The sequence below is a fragment of the Somniosus microcephalus genome, chromosome 20, assembly GCF_052327205.1.
Source record: "Somniosus microcephalus isolate GS21.2 chromosome 20, FLI_Smic_1.0, whole genome shotgun sequence".
NCBI classification, from domain to species: domain Eukaryota; kingdom Metazoa; phylum Chordata; class Chondrichthyes; order Squaliformes; family Somniosidae; genus Somniosus; species Somniosus microcephalus.
The window spans coordinates 73,581,486-73,601,976 of NC_141006.1; the positions used below are offsets into that span (position 1 = coordinate 73,581,486).

At 45.4% G+C, this 20,491-nt stretch overlaps 1 long non-coding RNA gene across 1 annotated transcript in view; it reads left to right on the top strand.

Moving 5' to 3' along the window:
• The window catches only part of LOC147103426 (uncharacterized), a 305,115-nt gene that overhangs the window by 119,283 nt on the left and 165,341 nt on the right, over nucleotides 1-20,491 (top strand). The window contains exons 3-4 of the long non-coding RNA XR_015072999.1: nucleotides 7,511-7,685; nucleotides 10,911-11,141. This is a non-coding gene — a long non-coding RNA (uncharacterized LOC147103426). The remainder of the gene's footprint in view (nucleotides 1-7,510; nucleotides 7,686-10,910; nucleotides 11,142-20,491) is intronic.

Sequence of the window (20,491 nt, forward strand, 5' to 3'; positions counted from 1 at the left end):
TTCCTAGAAGTAAAGGGAATAAAGGGTTATGGGGAGCGGGCAGGAATTTGGACATGAGTCTAGGTTCGGATCGGTCATGGCCCTGTGGGTAGCGGAGCGGGCCCAGGGGCCGTGTAGCCTGATCCTGCTCCTATTTCGTGTGTCTAATTCTGTTAGATTCAGGAGATGGTTCTGTGATAGTAGATTGGCGGTTAGGATCAGATCAGCCATGATCTTATTGAATGGCGGAGCAGGCTCGAGGGGCCGATTGGCCTACTCCTGCTCCTCTTTCTTATGTTCTTATGTTCTTATGACAGTCTGTCTTCTAAGTTGAGTCCTGGGACACAGGCTCAGTTAGAGATCAGTCCTGAGCAGAAGGCTGATGCATTTGAGAATGCAGCGGCCGTTCTGCTTTCTCTGCCGGCGAGATGAGGGACTCCCGAGACCTGAAGGGATGAAGCCTGGAGGAAGAAGCAAAGGTAAGTAAAACTTATTAAACCACTTTACACTCACCTCACACACTTACCTCTGTACACATGCACCCATCGCTCACCTGCAACCCCCGCAGACCCACGGCTCGCGTCGCTGACCCTGGTGAGGTTCGGCGCCGTCGGGAAGCCCACACTTTAGGTGGCAAAATAGGGATTATCCAAAAAACTGCCTGCTAACTACCTGTTAACAGGCAGTTAATTGGCACTAATCCCCTTCCCGCCTCGAGGAGACGGGGCCCGGCGCGGGTCGGGTACCCGCCTCCTGGGAAAATGGCATGAAGGTGGGTTGGTAGCGGGATGGGTACCTGCCCCCAGATTCTGCCATATTCCCGGCAGTCCAGTCTACATACCCGCCTCCCCAGGGCTGGCAAAATCGCCCCCATAGAATCCTCGAATGATGCAGCACAGAAGGAGGCCATTTGACCCATCATGCCTGTGCCAGCTCTTTGATAGAGCTCTCCAATTAGTTACACTCCCCCTGCTTTTCCCCCCCATAGCCCTGTATTATTTCCCTTCAAGTACTTACCCAGTTCTCTTTTGAATGTTACTATTGAATCTGCTGCCACCCTTACAGGCAGTGCATTCCAGGCCACAACAACTCGCTGTGTAAAAATTTTTTTTTCTCCTTCTCTGGATCTAAGACAATCCCGATCTTTGCAACACTCAAGACATGTGCAAAGTCAATTTTCACCCATGGCAGCAGCAAGCAGGTTCTGTACGGCTGTAGGTCAGACTGTGTAGGGTTACCACAGGAGCTCGATGAGACGGCATGTTCATTCAAAACCTCCCATCCCCTGTGTATTAGATTTCAAACTGGACACAGGCAGCCTGTTGCCATGTGAGCATTGGTGGTTCAGAAGTAGAATTCTCGCCAAGCACGTGGGAGACCTGGGTTTGAATCCTGGCCTAATACACAATTTGTCTTGCATTCTCCACCCATGAGATTGCCTGAATTGGGAGAAAATCATAGAACAATACAGTACAGCATTTACATTTTTAAGGGAACTCATGCCTGTTTTAAATCCCCTCACAGAAAATTGATTGTGATGAGGCCCAATGGATGCTCCGCTCTGGACTCTTAAACGACCACTGTCTAAGAGTTGAGTTGAGGTACATTCAAAATCTAGGTTTTGATTGGACTCGGAAGGGTCTGAAAATTGGGTCCTTTGAAATATAAATCTACAAATTACTGTTGGTGATATCAGTGGATGAACACTTGCCACATTCTCCTTGGTCTGCTGTTTAGCAGAGGTGTTAACTCATTTTATTAAATTAATTAATGCCTTTGTTAAAATAACTGATTGAGGAACGCCAGGCCAACGTGTCAAGTGTACCTCTGCTGATATTGCAAGCAGTCATTTCAAGGCTATAACGTTGAACCGAAATTTTAAGGAGTTGGCACGCAACTGGAAAAAAATACAAGGGGTAGAGTTTCCGCTTTGGACGCAACCGGCGATTCCGGCGTAAATTACGCCCGTTTTTGAAAAGTGTTTTATTCCCCTCGAGTTTCCACTCAAGCTCATTTGCATATCACCGAACGCAAAATCTGCCGTGAGCCAGTCCAATCAGGCAGCGTTTTAAAACGTAATTTAAAAAAAAAAGTTTTGCTTTAAAAGACATTCCTTGATATATTTAAGAGTGGTGACTTGGTGTAGTTTGATTAATTCGGCTGCAAATGGGTTTATCACAAAAAAAATAAGCATTTTTAATCAGCGTGTCAATGCACCACCTGTGAGTGAGTAACCCGATCTTAAATTACTGAAATTCACTTTTAAAAAATACACAGATGTATTTTCTAGTTAGTTTGGGGTATAGTAGTCAGTTCCTTAGTAAATTAAGTAAAATATAATTGTAAACCTTTCACACCGCACCTTGTGGTGTCCAAGTGCCCAAAAGTTCCGGCTTAATTTTTGGAGCCTCCTCGAAGGCCCGTAAACGAGCGCAATTAGCGGAAACTCCCAATGGTGATTAATTCGCCCTGGGGGTGTGGCCTGCTTTGTGGGTGGGGCCAGCTTCGAGCATGATGTTTTTAGAACGAGCGCGAAAGATCGCGGAAACTCGAGTTTCACTGAATGCAATTAGCGCTTAAAATTCCGCGATCTTTCGCAACAGTTGCGTCAATATTGGGGGAATTGCGCTGAAATAAAACAGCGCAATCGAACGGAAACTCCAGGCCAACTGTTTTTTTTTACACAGGCTCATTTTTGAAGCCCACTCCATAAAGTTATTGCGTTTTTTCACCAACACTAAGATGAAGAATATGTGCTCCTGGACTGTGGACTGTTTAGTGTAGGCTATATTCTGCAATAGAGCTAACAGTAATTGGGTGGATGCAATGCCCAACTCAAGCTTGTTTACCCCACCTTGTTAGATTACTCAAATTTGATGGATGCATCGCATCATGAAGCCATGTGAACTCTCTCCTCAAGACTACCAAGGATACGACGCATCCAATTTCTCCCTTTTCTCTCCAGACTGCCTGCATACACAGCTTTTCACTGGACTATTATAGATTAAATGGATGCATCACCAAGGCACGAGTCAGGAGTGTGATGGAATACTCTCCACGTGCCTGGATGAGTGCAGCTCCAACAACACTCAAGAAGCTCGACACCATCCAGGACAAAGCAGCCCGCTTGATTGGCACCCCATCATAGAAATATAGAAACACAGAAGATAGGAGCAGGAGTAGGCCATTCGGCCCCTCAAGCCCGCTCTGCCATTTAATGAGATCATGGCTGATCATCCAAATTCAGTACCCTGTCCCTGCTTTCTCCCCATATCATTTGATCCCTTTAGCCTTAAGAAATATATCTAACTCCTTCTTGAATATATTTAATGAATTGGCCTTAACTGCCTTGTGTGGTAGAGAATTCTACAGGTTCTCCACTCTCTCACCACCATCCATCACCTTAAACATTCACTCCCTCCACCACCGGTGCACCGTGGCTGCAGTGTGTACCATCTACAAGATACACTGCAGCAACTCACCAAGGCTTCTTTGACAGCACCTCCCAAATCCGCGAACTCCACCACCTAGAAGGACAAGGGCAGCAGGTGCATGGGAACACCACCACCTCCACATTCCTCTCCAAGTCACACACCATCCCAACTTGGAAGTATATCGCCCGATCCTTCGTCGTCGCTAGGCCAAAATCCTGGAACTCCCTCCTTAACAGCACTGTGGGAGCACCTTCACCACACGGACTGCAGCGGTTCAAGAAGGCGGCTCACCACCACCTTCTCGAGGACAATTAGGGATGGGCAATAAATGCTGGCCTTGCCGGCGACGCCCACATCCCATGACTGAATAAAAACAAAATCTCTTCACTAAACTACCAAAGATTAGACTTACATTTGTCAGCAATAGTAAAAGGATACTAACCTTTGTCACTGTGGCTCCATTTATAGATAGCATTTGCTTGTCTCACAAGAGCCATGGCAGCAGGGAAACCTATAATAGAAGTGCACATGTACATTTGGACATCTTGCTCTACATATGCGTTGTGCTATTGCGTTAAAAGCAGAGAGGCAGTTCCAAGCCCAAAGTGTCACTGAATTGGGCCAATTTCAGGAAGTCAGTAGATTAACTTGAAACTGCACAACTCGCGTTACTTGAGTCAGGAAATGAATTTGACTTCGTAGTTCTAATGGATCTTTGGGGAAAAAAGCAGATGGTGCAGTTTGGGGTTTATAATAATTACAGTGATCTGAACGTACGTATTTGTCTCATTTATTGTCATTTGTTGCACAGCAAATGGGCGGCAGAGTGTGTTTTGCATGGAGATGTTCAGTGCCAGCTGCCCACAGCAATGGTGGGCCTCTACACTGGGGAGACCAAACGCAGATTGGGTGACCGCTTTGCGGAACACCTCCGTTCAGTCCGTAAGGGTGACCCTGAGCTTCCGGTCGCCTGTCACTTTAATTCACCGCCCCATTCCCACTCGGACCTCACCGTCCTCGGCCTCTTGCATTGTTCCACGGAAGCTCACCGTAAACTCGAGGAACAGCACCTCATCTTCCGATTAGGCACTTTACAGCCTTCCGGACTCAATATCGAGTTCAACAATTTCAGATCATAACCTCAGCCCCCATTACATTTTTACTTATATTTTTTATCCACACCTTTGTTTTGGCCCTCCCCCCTTTTTTCTCTCTCCCACATGGCAGCTGTCTCTCATTCTGCCAGCGCATTTCACACCTAATCTAGAGCCGTCTTTTGTCTCCACCAGTCCTATCACCATCTCGTCTCGTTTTGAATACCTCTTAATGTCTCTTCACTTCTCTTTTGTTCTCTCCCAGCCCCCAAACTGGCCTTTTAATCTGTTTCATTTCCTGTGCTTTTTCAGTCCTGACGAAGGGTTTCGACCTGTAACGTTGACTCTGTTTCTCTCTCCACGGATGTTGCCTGGCCTGCTGAGTTTTTCCAGCGTTTTCTGTTGTTATTTCAGATTTCCAGCATCTGCAGTATTTTGCTATCGTAATGGTGGGCCTGTACCTGCCATGTATGGTTTTTTGAGACTGAGACAGATGACGGGTGAAAATAACTCAACTCGATGGATGAATTCTGATTAAACATTAGATTAACACAATGGGAAAAAAATCACATTCATTTATCAAGGACTATTGAAGCTTCTAAACCAAAATCAAAGACAAGGTTCAATGTCAGAAAATACTTGATTTTTTTTTTAATTCAATGACCTTATATAATCCTCTAATTCTGTTTTATGATACTCGAGTGTAGCATAAAATAAGTTACTTTGAAAGTGGAAAAATAAACTGTTATATAAGGGCTATATTTTAGAATGTCCTGATTTCTGCTCCATTTAAAAATAAGATCGCGCTAATGCCTTATCTGCACTGACCTGCAGTTTGAGCTCAGTGAATGGATGAAAGTGGGCCACATATGTCTGCACGCTTGAGTTGCCCTTACAGTGCAGTAATGTGTCAGGACAGCAAAGGTTCCACATAGCCTCCATCTGGTCAGATTCTGGTCATTTGCCTTTGCACTAACCTCGCATCTCACCCAATGAAAAGAACTGCCTATTATCCACTGCTATTTTTAGTCTCCCTTTCCTTTGTCAGCCTGAAAGATTCCGTCCCTTTTTACAAAGACTTCAATTTAACTCTACGGGAGGGGCCAATTTATTCCCGCTCAATGACAGGAACATAACTGGGTTCCTGACTGAGGCGACTTGGGCTGTTAAGCCTCCAAGAGCTGACAGGTGATGCATTTAAGTAGCGAGTTCCACACTAATGTCTCAACTGGACTGAAGTGGTTTGGTTGAACTTGTTGACCTTTATGATGAGTTGTTGAATGTAATGTAAGGTTAAAGTCTGCTCTGTGTTAGCAATAAATGTAAATGAATTGAACACGCCAGGAGCGACCGATATGCTTCATCGGTGCTGGCCATGTAATATCATTGCAGGTTTGTTTTATCAGCAGTATATCCCAAATCAATAGCTCCTGCTTCCTGTGGGCTTAATGTGTAGACATGTCGATGTTTATTTTACATGTTTAAGTACTTTACATCAGGAGCTTCTTCAGTCTCAAAACAGCCTGCCTGGGTTCAATCTGAAAAAACGTTGCCATGGGTATAGATTAGACTATGGTCCTTTCTTCCAGAGGGATTTGGCAAATGAGCAGGTGAGTACACAGTAGAGGTCTAAATATAGCACAGAAAATGCAGGCCCATCTGCCATCTACCATATGTACCTGCCCATTGTTTTATTGTCTTTCAGTAAGAACTATGTCTGGCTCCGTGATACAATCATTCATAATGCTGTCGTTAACTTGTTTGATTAGTAAACAGACTGAAAAAGTTGCATTGATTATATGTGAATAAATGGTTTATCTCTTTAAAAATGCTACAGACATAAAGAACAATTATATTTCAAGTCTGCGTTGGGCCCTGTGTTAATATCAATGGAACAAAGTTGGAGCAGTAATTAGCCACCTGGGTAACAAAATGCAATTACAACTTTGAAATCCCTCGTACATATAGATTGATTTTTGAATTGTGTATTTTGGGATATGGTAGGCAGTTGTATTCTGGATTTTAGGTGACGTGGCATCATCAGACATGATACATGCTCGCTTCCTCATTGAAGGATTAATTACACAGGATTACATAGGACATACGGCACAGAAACAGGCCATTCGGCCCAACCAGTCCATGCCGGCATTTATGCTCCACACGAGCCTCCTCCCGTCTTTCCTCATCTAAATCTATCAGCATAACCCTCTATTCCCTTCTCCCTCATATGCTTATCTAACCTCCCCTTAAATGCATCGATACTATTCGCTTCAACCACTCCCTGTGGAAGCGAGTTCCACATTCTCACCACTCTTTGGGTAAAGAAGTTTCTTCTGAATTCCCTATTGGATTTCTTGGTGACGATCTTATATTGATGGCCTCTAGTTATGCTCTTCCCCACAAGTGGAAACACTCTCTCTGTATCCACTCTATCAAAACCTTTCATAATTTTAAAGACCTCGATTAGGTCACCCCTCAGCCTTCTCTTTTCAAGAGAAAAGGGACCCAGCCTGTTCATCCTTTCCCGATGGGTATAACATCACATTTCTGGTATTATCCTTGTAAATCTTCTCTGCACCCTCTCCAGTGCCTCTATATCCTTTTTATAATATGGCGACCAGAATTGTACGCAGTACTCCAAGTGTGGTCTAACCAAGGTTCGATACAAGATTAGCATAACTTCTCTACTTTTCAATGACACTGACTGAATTACTATAATGTATGGACCTGTTATTTTGCAGCTTATCACCAGTACGTAGTACAGTTAGTCTATATTTTTAAAAAATCAGATAGTTGAACGATTTCAAGGGAACAATTTAATCCCAGCATTCAGATGATGGTATTAAATTGTTAGTGTATTGCTGTTGTATTCTATTACATCATCTTAGCCCCTCAATTAGATTGTGGCATTGAATTCATTCTCGGGTATCCATCATTCTTCCTGTAAATCTCAGAATTCAGAGTTTCACTAATTTTGTTAGTTTTTTTGTTTCCCACCTTCAGCTTTCACACGACTATTTGCCAACAGCAGGAAGTTATTTCCGCCGCAAAATCAAGAGGGTGCTGTGACGCAATTAGGAGCTAAATCTTCACGGGAAACATTTTATGCCGAATCTGGAAAGACAGTTCCTGTGAGCTTCAAGAATATCTATTGGGAATCCAACACCTGTGGCTTTCAGTGAGTGCTTGTTGCCTTTAGGACTTGTTGTATTGTCATACCACAATCGGGGCATAACTTATTTCATTCTAAATCCATTAATGGCAACTTTTACAGTCCCTGGTGTTGCGACTGTTGTGGCTTCACACCAGGGATTAGAACAATGACGACACACAAGTGTTAAAAAAAAATGCTTCTCATTCGATGATACCTGCTACACGGCCACTGTTTAAGAAAGCACACTATAAATCTTCTACACAAAGCTGAGTGTCCCTCAGACACTGTCATAAGAACAAACAAACATCAACATTACAATAGAGCACGAGACTTCCTCACTGTAAGGGATCCGTAATCACAGATAATAAGTTCAATGAAATTTAACAATTCAAAATGGTGAGAGATTGGGAAATGTTGGTGCTCAGAGGGACCTAGGTGTCCTTGTATGGGAATCACTGAAAGTTAACATGCAGGTACAGCAAGCAATTAGGAAAGCAAATGGTATGTTGGCCTTTATTACAAGAGGATTTGTGTATAAGAGTAAAGACGCCTTACTGCAATTATATAGGGCCCTGGTGAGACCACACCTGGAGTATTGTGTACAGTTTTGGTCTCTTCATCTAAGGAAGGATATACTTGCCATAGAGGGAGTGCAACGAAGGTTCACCAGACTGGTTCCTGGGATGGGGGATTGTCCGATAAAGAGAGATTGAGTAGACTCAGCCCATATTCTGATGAAAGGTCATCGACCTGAAACGTTAACTCTGTTTCTCTCTTCACAGATGCTGCCTGACCGGCTGAGTTTCTCCAGCATTTTCTGTTTTTATTTCAGATTTCCAGCATCTGCAGTATTTTCTTTTTGTGTTTCGGCCCATATTCTCATTGAAACATACAAAATTCTTACAGGGCTTGATAGGGTAGATGCAGGGAGGGTGTTTCCCCTGGCTGGGGAGGCTAGAACCAGGGGTCACAGTCTCAGAATAAGGGGTCAGCCATTTAGGACTGAGATGAGGAGAAATTTCTTCACTCAGAGGGTGGTGAATCTTTGGAATTCTCTACCCCAGAGGGCTGTGGAGTCTCAGTGGTTGAGTATATTCAAGACAAAGGTCAATAGATTTTTTAATATTAAGGAAATCAAGGGATATGGGGATAGTGCAGGAAAGTGGAGATGAGGTAGAAGATCAGCCATGATCTTATTGAATGGTGGAGCAGGCTCGAAGGGCCAAATGACCTACTCCTGCGCCTATTTCTTAAGTTCTTATATTCTTATGTAAAACTTATTCCAGCCATCTTTTTTCATTAGTGCATTTACAGATGTGCAGTGAATTAGATATTCCAGCATTAGGGAGCTGATTTGTGAGAAAATTTCATAGTTTGCTATTGCTGACTGTCTTTGAGGATATGAGCCCCTCACACGTTATGAAGTAAACACAACTACAGCGCAAGATACACTATTAATAAACATGGATATCAATAAGTGTAGCAGGAAAACTACATGTAAGAACAGACTGGATAGACTGGAGAAGCTGGGGTTGTTCTCCTTGGAGCAGAGAAGGCTAAGAGGAGATTTGATAGAGATGTTTAAAATCATGAAGGATTTAGTTAAAGAAAATAAAGAGAAACTGTTACCAATAGCTGAAGGGTCGATAACCAGAGGGCCCAGATTGAAGGTGTTTGGCAAAAGAACCAGAGGCGACAGGAGGAAAACGTAATTACACAACGAGTGGTTAGGATTTGGAATGCGCTGCCTGATAGGGCGGTGGATACAGATTCAATAGTAGCCTTCAAAAGGGAATTGGATAAATACGTGAAGGAGGAAAAATTGCAGGGATCCGGGGAAAGAGCGGGGGAGTGGGACTAACGGGATTGCTCTTCGAAAGAGCCGGCGCAGACTCGATGGGCTGAATGGCCTCCTTCTGTGCTGCACTATTCTAGGATTCTAAGAAAAAAAAGACGAGGATGAGAAAAGACCAAGCAATACTTTGAGGGTCAAGTAAGCTCATGCTCTCATTATATTAATGATCTAGACAAGGGAACTAGATGTAATATCTCCAAATTTGCAGACAACACAAAGCTGGGTGGGCATGTGTGCTGTGAGGAGGATGCCGAGAAACTCCAGGATGATTTGGACAGGTTGGGTGATTGGGCAGAAGCATGGCAGATGCAATATAACGTGGATAAATGTGAGGTTATCCACGTTGGAGGCAAAAACAGGAAGGCAGATTATTATCTGAATGGCAATAGATTGGGAGAAGGGGAAGTGCAACGAGACCTAGGTGTCCTTGTGCACCAGTCGCTGAAGGTAAGCATGCAGGTGCAGCAGGCGGTTAAGAAGGCCTTCATAGCGAGAGGGTTCGAGTACAGGAGCAAGGATGTCTTGCTGCAGTTGTACAGGGCCTTGGTGAGTATTGTGTGCAGTTTTGGTCACCTTATCTGAGGAAGGATGTTCTTGCCATGGAAGGAGTTCAGCGAAGATTCACCAGGCTGATACCTGGGATGGCAGGAATGACGTATGAGGAGAGATTGGGTCGATTGGGCTTGTACTCGCTGGAGTTTAGAAGAATGAGAGGGGATCTCATTGAAACTTATAAAATTCTGACAGGACTGGACAGACTAGATGCAGGAAGGATGTTCCCGATGGCGGGGGAGTCCAGAACCAGGGGTCACAGTCTAAGGATAAGGGGTAAGCCATTTAGGACAGAAATGAGGAGGAATTTCTTCACCCAGAGAGTGGTGAACCTGTGGAATTCTCTACCACAGAAGGCAGTAGAGGCCAATTCATTAAATATATTCAAGAAGGAGTTAGATATATTCCTTAAGGCTAAAGGGATCAAGGGATATGGGGAGAAGGCAGGGACAGGGTACTGAATTTGGATGATCAGCCATGATCGCATTGAATGGCGGAGCAGGCTCGAGGGGCCGAATGGCCGACACCTGCTCCTATCTTCTATGTTTCTATATCCTGCTATATTTTAAGCGTCCTTAATTTTTTTGCCTCCACTGTCCCTGCACATTTTCTGCAGCAATTTACAAACCTTGTGGATAGATTAGGAAATAATGGGCAGACATCTCCTCATTTGTAATGCAGTGGGTTGAGGAAATTAAAAAAAAACAAATTAAAATGACTGTGGAATCCCACATTTACTTAGGGTTTAGGGACACTGTAAATTGATTTATCCCTGCATTGATCTGAAAACAAAAGGCCTGGTGCATAATTTGATAATTTTTAATAACTTTTTTAACCATCAGGTGACTGATCTGCCAATCAGCGCTGTGATCTTCACACATCTGAGGCTTTGCATTGAGTGTGATGTGTCTCCACCTGAGCTTAGCTCTCGGCATCCCATCGCAGTTCATTATTTTCAGTGGAGCAGCAGGAAGGCCGAACCTAAGTGAGTGTGCGTCATGTTTTCAACATCCAAATCGCTCAACAATGTCGGAAAAAATGGTGGCACCAGTTGGGAGGCTAGTCACTTCATGGTAAGTTCAAAATATAAATTAAACATAGGACTGTTAATTCAAAAGAACGTTTAAGAATTAAGCCAGTGTAAGCCATTAACCTGGAATGTTGGTTTACATAGAAGCATAGAAACATAGAAGATAGGAGCAGGAGTCGGCCATTCGGCCCCTCGAGCCTGCTCCGCCATTCAATGAGATCATGGCTGGTCATCCAAATTCAGTACCCTGTCCCTGCCTTCTCCCCATATCACAGAATCACAGAATCACAGAAACCCCACAGTGCAGATAGAGGCCATTTCGGCCCATCGAGCCTGCACCGACACATATCCCACCCGATTCTCGTAACCCCTACACCAACACATATCCCACCCTATCCCCATAACCCCATGTATTTAATCCCCCTAACACTAAGGGTCAATTTATCATAGCCAATCAACCTAACTCGCACATCTTTGGACTGTGGGAGGAAACCGGAGCACCCGGAGGAAACCCACGCAAACACGGGGAGAATGTGCAAACTCCACACAGACAGTCGCCCGAGGCCGGATTCGAACCCGGGTCCCTGGCGCTGTGAGGCAACAGTGCTAACCACTATGCCACCGTGCTTGATCCACTATCCACTATCCCTTGATCCTTTTAGCCTTAAGAAATATACCTAACTCCTTCTTGAATATATTTAATGAATTGGCCTCCACTGCCTTCTGTGGTAGAGAATTCCACAGGTTCACCACTCTCTGGGTGAAGAAATTCCTCCTCACCTCAGTCCTAAATAGCTTACCCCTTATCCTTAGACTGTGACCCCTGGTTCTGGACTCCCCGGCTATCGGGAACATCCTTCCTGCATCTAGTCTGTCTAGTCCTGTTAGAATTTTATAAGTTTCAATGAGATCCCCTCTCATTCTTCTAAACTCCAGCGAACATTTAATTTTCCAAATTGATCAAAACTGGCACCATATGTTGACCCTGCCATTAATCAGTTCTGATCAGATAGGCACGGGCAATGTTAAATTACGTTATGGTTGTGAGGGAAGATAGCTTTTAAATATTGCTTTTGTCTGTAAATTATTGAAGGAGTCCTAGGAACCCTATTTGTATCTTAGAAGGGGCCCAGCACCTGAAATAGGCTGGCACTTTAGGTACCCAGCGGTATTCCCCTTTCAAAATGGCACTGTTGGTGTTAATGGGGGCAGAAAGGCTACCTTCCCATAAGGCCCATTTTGAGGCTGTTAATACCAGGTGCAACAAGTTAAAATTGCACCCCCCCACCCCGCCACACACCCACCCCCGCCATACCCCGCCCCACCCCCCACCCCCACCACACCCCCGCCACATACCCCAACCCCCGCCACCCCCCCGCCCACCCCCGCCACACCCCTGCCACCCCACCACACCCCGCCCCACCCCCCCACACCCCCACCCCCGCCGCACCCCCGCCACACCCCGCACCACCCCGCACCACCCCGCCACACCCCGCCCATCCCCCCACCCCCGCCACCCTCCACCCCCGCCACCCCCCCGCCACCCTCCACCCCCACCCACCTCCGCCACACCCCGCCACACCCCCCCACCCCACCCCCCCCACCCCGCCACACCCCTCCACCCCCCCCACCCCCGCCACCCCCCCACCCCGCCACACCCCCCCACCCCCGCCACCCCCCCACCCTGCCACACCCCGCTCCACCCCCCCACCCCCGCCACCCCACCCCCCCCCACCCCCTGCTCCACACCCTGCCCCACACCCCCTCGCCCCCCCACCCCACCCCACACCCCCCCACACCCCTGCCCCACCCCCCTGTCCCACACCCCACCCCACCCCGCCCCACACCCCCACCCCCCTCGCCCCACACCCCCGCCACACCCCGCCTCACACCCCCCGGCGACTGTAAAATTCCTACCGTATTCTCAAGGATAAAATGCCTGGAAATATACTGGTGTCAAAAATGGAAACATGTTCTTTATAAATTGGTTCACGTGCTAACTATGGGTAGGGCACAAATAGGGCCAGGGAAAAGAGGTTCTGCAGTCCATCATTAATTTGAGATCATTCTTCAGAGAACACCTTGTGCAGTGACACTGAAAACACTGTTGCATTATGTAAATAACCTTAAATACCTGTTCAAGGAGTAGAAAAAATTATAATACCTTCATATTAGTCAAAATAATATCTCTTGACATGCCTGCCAAAAATTCAACACATATAACTGATGGAATTAATGGCTATAGTTGATTACAAAAGATTGCAATTTCTAAATTCAATATGCAGTCCGTTCAAAATAATTTTGGAAAAAATTCCTGCTTCCTAAAAGGTATCTTCACAGACTGGTTTGTATTTGTTCTATATTGATCATACTAGAGAGGGTACAGAGGAGATTTACGAGGATGTTGCCAGGACTGGAGAATTTTAGCTATGAGGAAAGATTGGATCGGCTGGGGTTGTTTTCTTTGGAACAGGGGAGGCTGAGGGGAGACTTAATTGAGCTGTATAAAATTATGAGGGGCCCAGATAGAGTGGCTAGGAAGGACCTATTTCCCGTAGCAGAGAGGTCAATAACCAGGGGGCATAGATTTACAGTAATTGTTTGAAGGATTAGAGGGGAGTTGAGGGGAACTTTTTTCACCTAGAGGGTGGTGGGGGTCTGGAACTCACTGCCTGAAAGGGTGGTAGAGGCAGAAACCCTCATCACATTTAAAAAGTACTTGGATATGCACTTGAAGTGCCGGAACCTACAGGGCTACAGACCAAGAGCTGGAAAGTGGGGTTAGGCTGGATAGCAGTGTGTACCATCTACAAGATGCACTGCAACAACTCACCAAGGCTTCTTCGGCAGCACCTCCCAAACCCGCGAACTCTACCACCTAGAAGGACAAGGGCAGCAGGCACATAGGAACACCACCACCTCCAAGTTCCCCTCCAAGTCACACACCATCCTGACTTGGAAATATATTGCCTTGGTGAGACCAAATCTTGAGTATTGTGTGCAGTTTTGGTCACCTTATCTGAGGAAGGATGTTCTTGCCATGGAGGGAGTTCAACGAAGATTCACCAGACTGATACCTGGGATGGCAGGAATGACGTATGAGGAGAGATTGGGACGATTGGGCTTGTACTCGCTGGAGTTTAGAAGAATGAGAGGGGATCTCATTGAAACTTATAAAATTCTGACAGGACTGGACAGACTAGATGCAGAAAGGATGTTCCCGATGGTCGGGGAGTCCAGAACCAGGGGTCACAGTCTAAGGATAAGGGGTAAGCCATTTAGGACAGAGATGAGGAGGAATTTCTTCACCCAGAGAGTGGTGAACCTGTGGAATTCTCTGCCACACAGGGCAGTAGAGGCCAGTTCATTAAATATATTCAAGAAGGAGTTGAATATATTTCTTAAGGCTAAAGGGATCAAGGGGTATGGGGAGAAAGCAGGGACCAGGTACTGAAATTGGATGATCAGTCATGATTGCATTGAATGGCGGAGCAGGCTCGAGGGGCCGAATGGCCTACTCCTGCTCCTATCTTCTATGTTTCTATGTTTTTATCCTTCATAGTCGCTGGGTCAAAATCCTGGAACTCCTTCCCTAACAGCACTGTGGGAGCACCTTCGCCACACGGACTCTAGCGGTTCAAGAAGACGGCTCACCACCACCTTCTCAAGGGAAACTAGGGATGGGCAATAAATGCTGGCATTGCCAGCGACACCCTGATCCCATAAACAAATAAAATTAAAAGCTCTTTTTTTGGCCGGCACAGACACAATGGGCCGAATGGCCTCCTTCTGTGCCGTAAATTTCTTTGATTCTATATCGGTAAGAATTGTCTGAGTGATAATATTTTATGGAATTGAGAGTAGTTTATATGATTTGAAGGGTAATGCAAGTAAATAAACCCTTTTGATTAACCAGGTTGTCTGGACTTCTAACTGAACATGGGAGCCAAAGTCATCCAAATCTGTGCAATTGAGGCAAAATATCGGAGCCCCTATGTTTCCAAAATCTAGTCATTTCTGGGCTCAGGTTGACCTGCCCCTTTTTAAAGCTGGTGGGCACCAACTTCCCCTACCTGCTTGTGTGCTGCCACTTTTACTATTGTTACCCCCATCTTCATTGTGGCTGGTGTCCAATTGGCTGTTGCCCCTGCCGGCCCGGATTGACTTAACCGATAATGACTTAAAATGTGAAAAAAAAAGTAACAAGCTTACATCACTTAACACATTTTGATAACACCCCCCCCCTTTTCAGATATTTTTTGGCTGTTTATATGCCGGTGGATTGGAGGTCTGAATCACCCAAACAAAAGGCCGCATTTTCAAAGCGAATCTGGGAGTATTTTTTGAGATTCTGTCAGGGGTACCCCCATGTTTCCTCAGGGCCTGGTGGTAGGATATGATAGAGGGGCTGCCGTACGGCTGAAGGTCAAACCGTACAGGCACAGACACGGAGAGTGAGTTAATTATTAGGAGCTTCCGAGACCTTTGCCTGAAAAACAGAAGCTCATTGGAATTGTAAATCAGTTTACACTGCAGTGACCCCAGGTGAGGTTTTCACGGTAGACTTGTTATCGTTAGAGCTAAGGAAATAGCAATTTGTTCTAACATATAACTGCAAAATACATAGTCGAGTGCTTATTTTGCAATTCAAAACCTGCACAGATGGTGTGTATATATTTTCAATCATTCATTTTGTGCCGCATGTGAGTGCTTTTCAAAACGGTCAGTTTTGTTCAGATAGTAAAATATGGATCTGACGAGCTGGATGCGAGTTAACAGATGGGACGGTGTTGGTTATGAAGGAAGCACATCGCAGAGTGGTGTACAAGGTGCCTATGGGATCTCACCATGGCTATCGTATTTGGGGGTTGTATTCCCTGGAATTTAGAAGGTTAAGGGGTGATCTGATCGAAGTTTTCAGGATATTAAGGGGAACAGATAGGGTAGATAGAGAGAAACTATTTCCGCTGGTTGGGGATTCTAGGACTGGGGGGCATAGTTTAAAAGTTAGAGCCAGGCCTTTCAGGAGTGAAGTTAGGAAACACTTCTACACACAAAGGGTGGTAGAAGTTTGGAACTCTCTTCCGCAAATGGCAATTGATGCGAGATCAATTGCTAATTTTAAATCTAAGACTGATAGATGTTTGTTAACCGAAGGGATATGGGGCTAAGGCGGGTAGAGTTCGTTCGAAGTTCAGCCATGTTCTCATTGAATGGTGGAGCAGGCTCGAGGGGGGCTGAATGGCCTCCTCCTGTTCCTATGTTCCTGTGTCCATACTATGAGCCCCTCCCACCTCAGGAAGTTGGGGAGCTGATATGAGGGACGGTCATAGGTTCAGTTAACCCATGTGACACCACTTCACTTCCCATGGCTGATTCAGTCTTCAGAGTAGGTAATCCAGCCACGCCTGCAAACAGGGAGTGGTGCATGGTATGCAAAGGCTTGCACGGTACTGTCGCTAGGGTGCTGCAGCTCATGATCTCAGTTTGTGCCCTATACACTGTTATAAATCTCATCATCAAGAAACTACTCATGAAATAACGCTGGACAGCCAGCTGGTGGCGCCGTCCAAGGAGTATAAATACTCGGGCGTGGGCCCAGCTTGCCCAGGGACATTTTGTAAGACAAGGAACTAGTGAAGTACAACTAGACCTCCCTGTTCTGAAACAAGTTGATTTAAGCCTTGCTTTATACTCAAACCAAGTGCATAGTGAGTTTTATTACATCATGATCCATGCCTCAATCTCAATGAAGTCTTCAAAGGCGTGTACACTTACTCTGGCACTCTTCATTCCATTGAAACGTTTCCTTATATGGGCCCAGGTCCTATGGACCTGTGAGACTCCAATTATTCTCTCCACTACCTCCGTGCGTGCAGCTTGCACCTCTTCATTCACTGGAGGATGGTCTGCCACTCCCAACAGTGCCACAGGCCTTTGCCGCACCTCCAATGCCTCCTTCTGAACATGGATGGTTTTTACATTGACTCTTGGCTCCATCGCAGCTCCCACAAAAAGTTTCTAAATGCAGAAAGACTCTCTCTCTCTTTTTTAAGGGTGAGCAACAGGCCACTACGCACTTGTGCCTCGCCAAACGTTCTGTCCCTGGTCAGTCGGACTTCTGGGCCTAGCTTCGACTGCCCATTTATTCCAGGTGCTGGGCCTATTAGAATTAGGGGAGGGATTGGCTTGCAATGTCCAGTGAGGTCAGGTGTGCCCACTTCATGGGCCGGAGCGGCCCTGAAATTGTCTACATCACAGTTTTGCAGCTGATGTGCCTACAACAACAATAGCCTGTATTTACAGAGTGCCGTTAACATAGTAAAACGTCCCCAGGCGCTTCACAGGAGCGATTATCAAACAAAATTTGACACCAAGCCACATAAAGAGATATTAGGGCAGATGACCAAAAGCTTGGTCAAAGAGGTAAGAAAGAAAGACTTGCATTTCTATTGCGCCTTTCACGACTACTGGGCATCCCAAAGCACTTTACAGCCAATGAAGTACTTTTTGAAGTGTAGTCACTGTTGTAATGTAAAAAACACAGCAGCCAATTTGCGCACAGCAAGCTCCCACAAACAGCAATGTGATAATGACCAGATAATCTGTTTTAGTAATGTTGATTGAGGGACAAATATTGGCCCGGACACCGGGGAGAACTCCCCTGCTCTTCTTTGAACTAGTGCCGTGGGATCTTTTACGTCCACCTGAGAGAGCAGATGGGGCCTCAGTTTAACATCTCATCCAAAAGACAGCACCTCAGCACTGCGCTGGAGTGTCAGCCTAGATTTTTGGGCTCAAGTCCCTGAGGTGGGACTTGAACCCACAACCTTCTGACTTAGAGGCGCAGGTGCTACCCACGGGAGCCACAGCTGACTCTGTGAGGGCAGATGACCAAAAGCTTCATCGATGAGGTAGGTTTTAAGGACCGTCTTAAAAGGAGGAGCGAGAGGAAGAGAGGCGGAGAGGATTCGGGAGGGAACCCCAGAGCTTAGGGCCCACTGGATAGCGTACCAAATGATGCTTAATGAAGAAACTGACTCAGTTCACACTGGCGCTGATCTGCATTGAATTCAGAATAATGCAAGTTCAATTTTTAAATGGATGTACTCGGAATTTATTCAGTTACCAATGATTTACGTAAAGCTGAATGTCTACATATTTTAACAATTACAAAGAGCCACTGAAAGGCATATTCAATTAAAGATGCAGTGCTTTTGTTTAACTTCTACTGCCCGTAATTGTATTATGACAAGGCTCTCTCTCTCTCGAGCTCTGACATTGGGAATCATACATATTTATTATATTACCTTGAAACTAATAGACAAACTATATTAAACATCCCCTTTATAATAAGAACATAAGAAGTAGGAGCAGGAGTAGGCCATACGGCCCCTCGGGCCTGCTCCGCCATTCAATAGGATCATGGCTGATCCGAATCTAGACTCACATCCACTTCCCTGCCCTCTCCCCGTAACCCCTAATTCCCTTATCTGCTAGGAAACTGTCTATCGCCATTTTAAATTTATTTAATGTTGCAGCTTCCGCAGTTCTCTGGGGTAGCAAATTCCATAGATTTACTACCCTCTGAGTGAAGAAGTTTCTCCTCATCTCAGTTTTGAAAGGGCAGCCCATTATTCTAAGATTATGCCCCCTAGTTCTAGTCTCACCCATTAGTGGAAATATCCTCACCGCATCCACCCGATCAAGCCCCCTCACAATCTTATGTTTCGATAAGATCGCTTCTCATTCTTCTGAACTCCAATTAGTAGAGTCCCAACCTACTCAACCTTTCCTCATACGTCAACCCCCTCATCTCCGGAATCAACCGAGTGAACCTTCTCTGAACCGCCTCGAGAGCAAGTATATCTTTTCTTAAATATGGAAACCAAAACTGCACGCAGTATTCCAGGTGTGGCCTCACCAATACCCTGTATAACTGCAGCAAGACTTCCCTGTTTTTATACTCCATCCCCCTTGCAATAAAAGCCAAGATTCCATTGGCCTTCCTGATCACCTGCTGCACCTGCATACTAACTTTTTGTGTTTCATGCACCAGGACCCCCAGATCCCTTTGTACTGTAGCACTTTGCAGTTTCTCCCCATTTAGATAATAACTTGCTCTTTGATTTTTTCTGCCAAAGTGCATAACCTCACACTTTCCAACATTATATTGCATCTGCCAAATCTCTGCCCACTCACTTAGCCTGTCTATGTCCTTTTGCAGGTTTTTTATGTCCTCCTCACTCACTGCTTTCCCTCCCATCTTTGTATCGTTGGCAAACTTGGATATGTAGCACTCGGTCTCTTCCTCCAAATCGTTAATATAGATTGTAAAGAGTTGGGTTCCCAGCACTGACCCCTGCGGAACGCCACTAGTTACTGATTGCCAGCCCGAGAATGAACCATTTATCCCAACTCTTTGTTTTCTGTTAGATAGCCAATCTTCCACCCATGCCAGTATATTTCCCCCAATCCCGTGATTTCTTATCTTGATCAGTAATCTTTTGTGTGGAACCTTGTCAAATGCCTTTTGGAAGTCCAAATACACTACATCCACTGGTTCACCTTTATCCACCCTGTATGTTACATCCTCAAAGAATTCGAGCTTTACCCACTATAGCGTGCTTTTTATAGAGCAACCAGTGATAAAGATTACATTCTAAAATGAGTCTCTTCTCCCTCTCTTTGAGAGACTGTGTAGAATGGGCCGATACTCTCTGGAGTTTAGAAGAATGAGAGGTGATCTCATTGAAACATACAAGATTCTGAGGGGGATTGACAGGGTAGATGCTGAGAGGTTGTTTCCCCCCTGGCTGGAGAGTTTAGAACTAGGGGGCATAGTCTCAGGATAAGGGGTCGGCCATTTAAGACTGTGATGAGGAGGAATTTCTTTACTCAGAGGGTTGTGAATCTTTGGAATTCTCTGCCCCAGAGGGCTGTGGATGCTGAATCGTTGAGTATATTCACGACTGATATCGGTAGATTTTTGGATTCTAGGGGAATCAAGGGATATGGGGATCGGGTGGGAAAGTGGAGTTGAGGTTGAAGATCAGCCATGATCTTATTGAATGACGGAGCAGGTTCGAGGGGCCGTATGGTCGACTCCTGCTCCTAATTCTTATGTTCTCATGTTCTCTCTCTTTCTCTCTATGAATTCATACATTACAACAATAAAGGAGTTTCATTTTAAACCCAGGATTCCCTGAAATTTCAGCACCATCTTGTCTCCAGTTATTAAAGCATGATTACCCCAGAATCATTTTGAACTGTTTTGGGTCTTTACTAGGCATAATAAAAGTGAAAAATGACTTTTATTCTTTAATGGCATTCTTGAGTGACAGGGATTAATGCTTTGGTTGACTGACAAAGACGTTTAATCTGTCTGAAGGT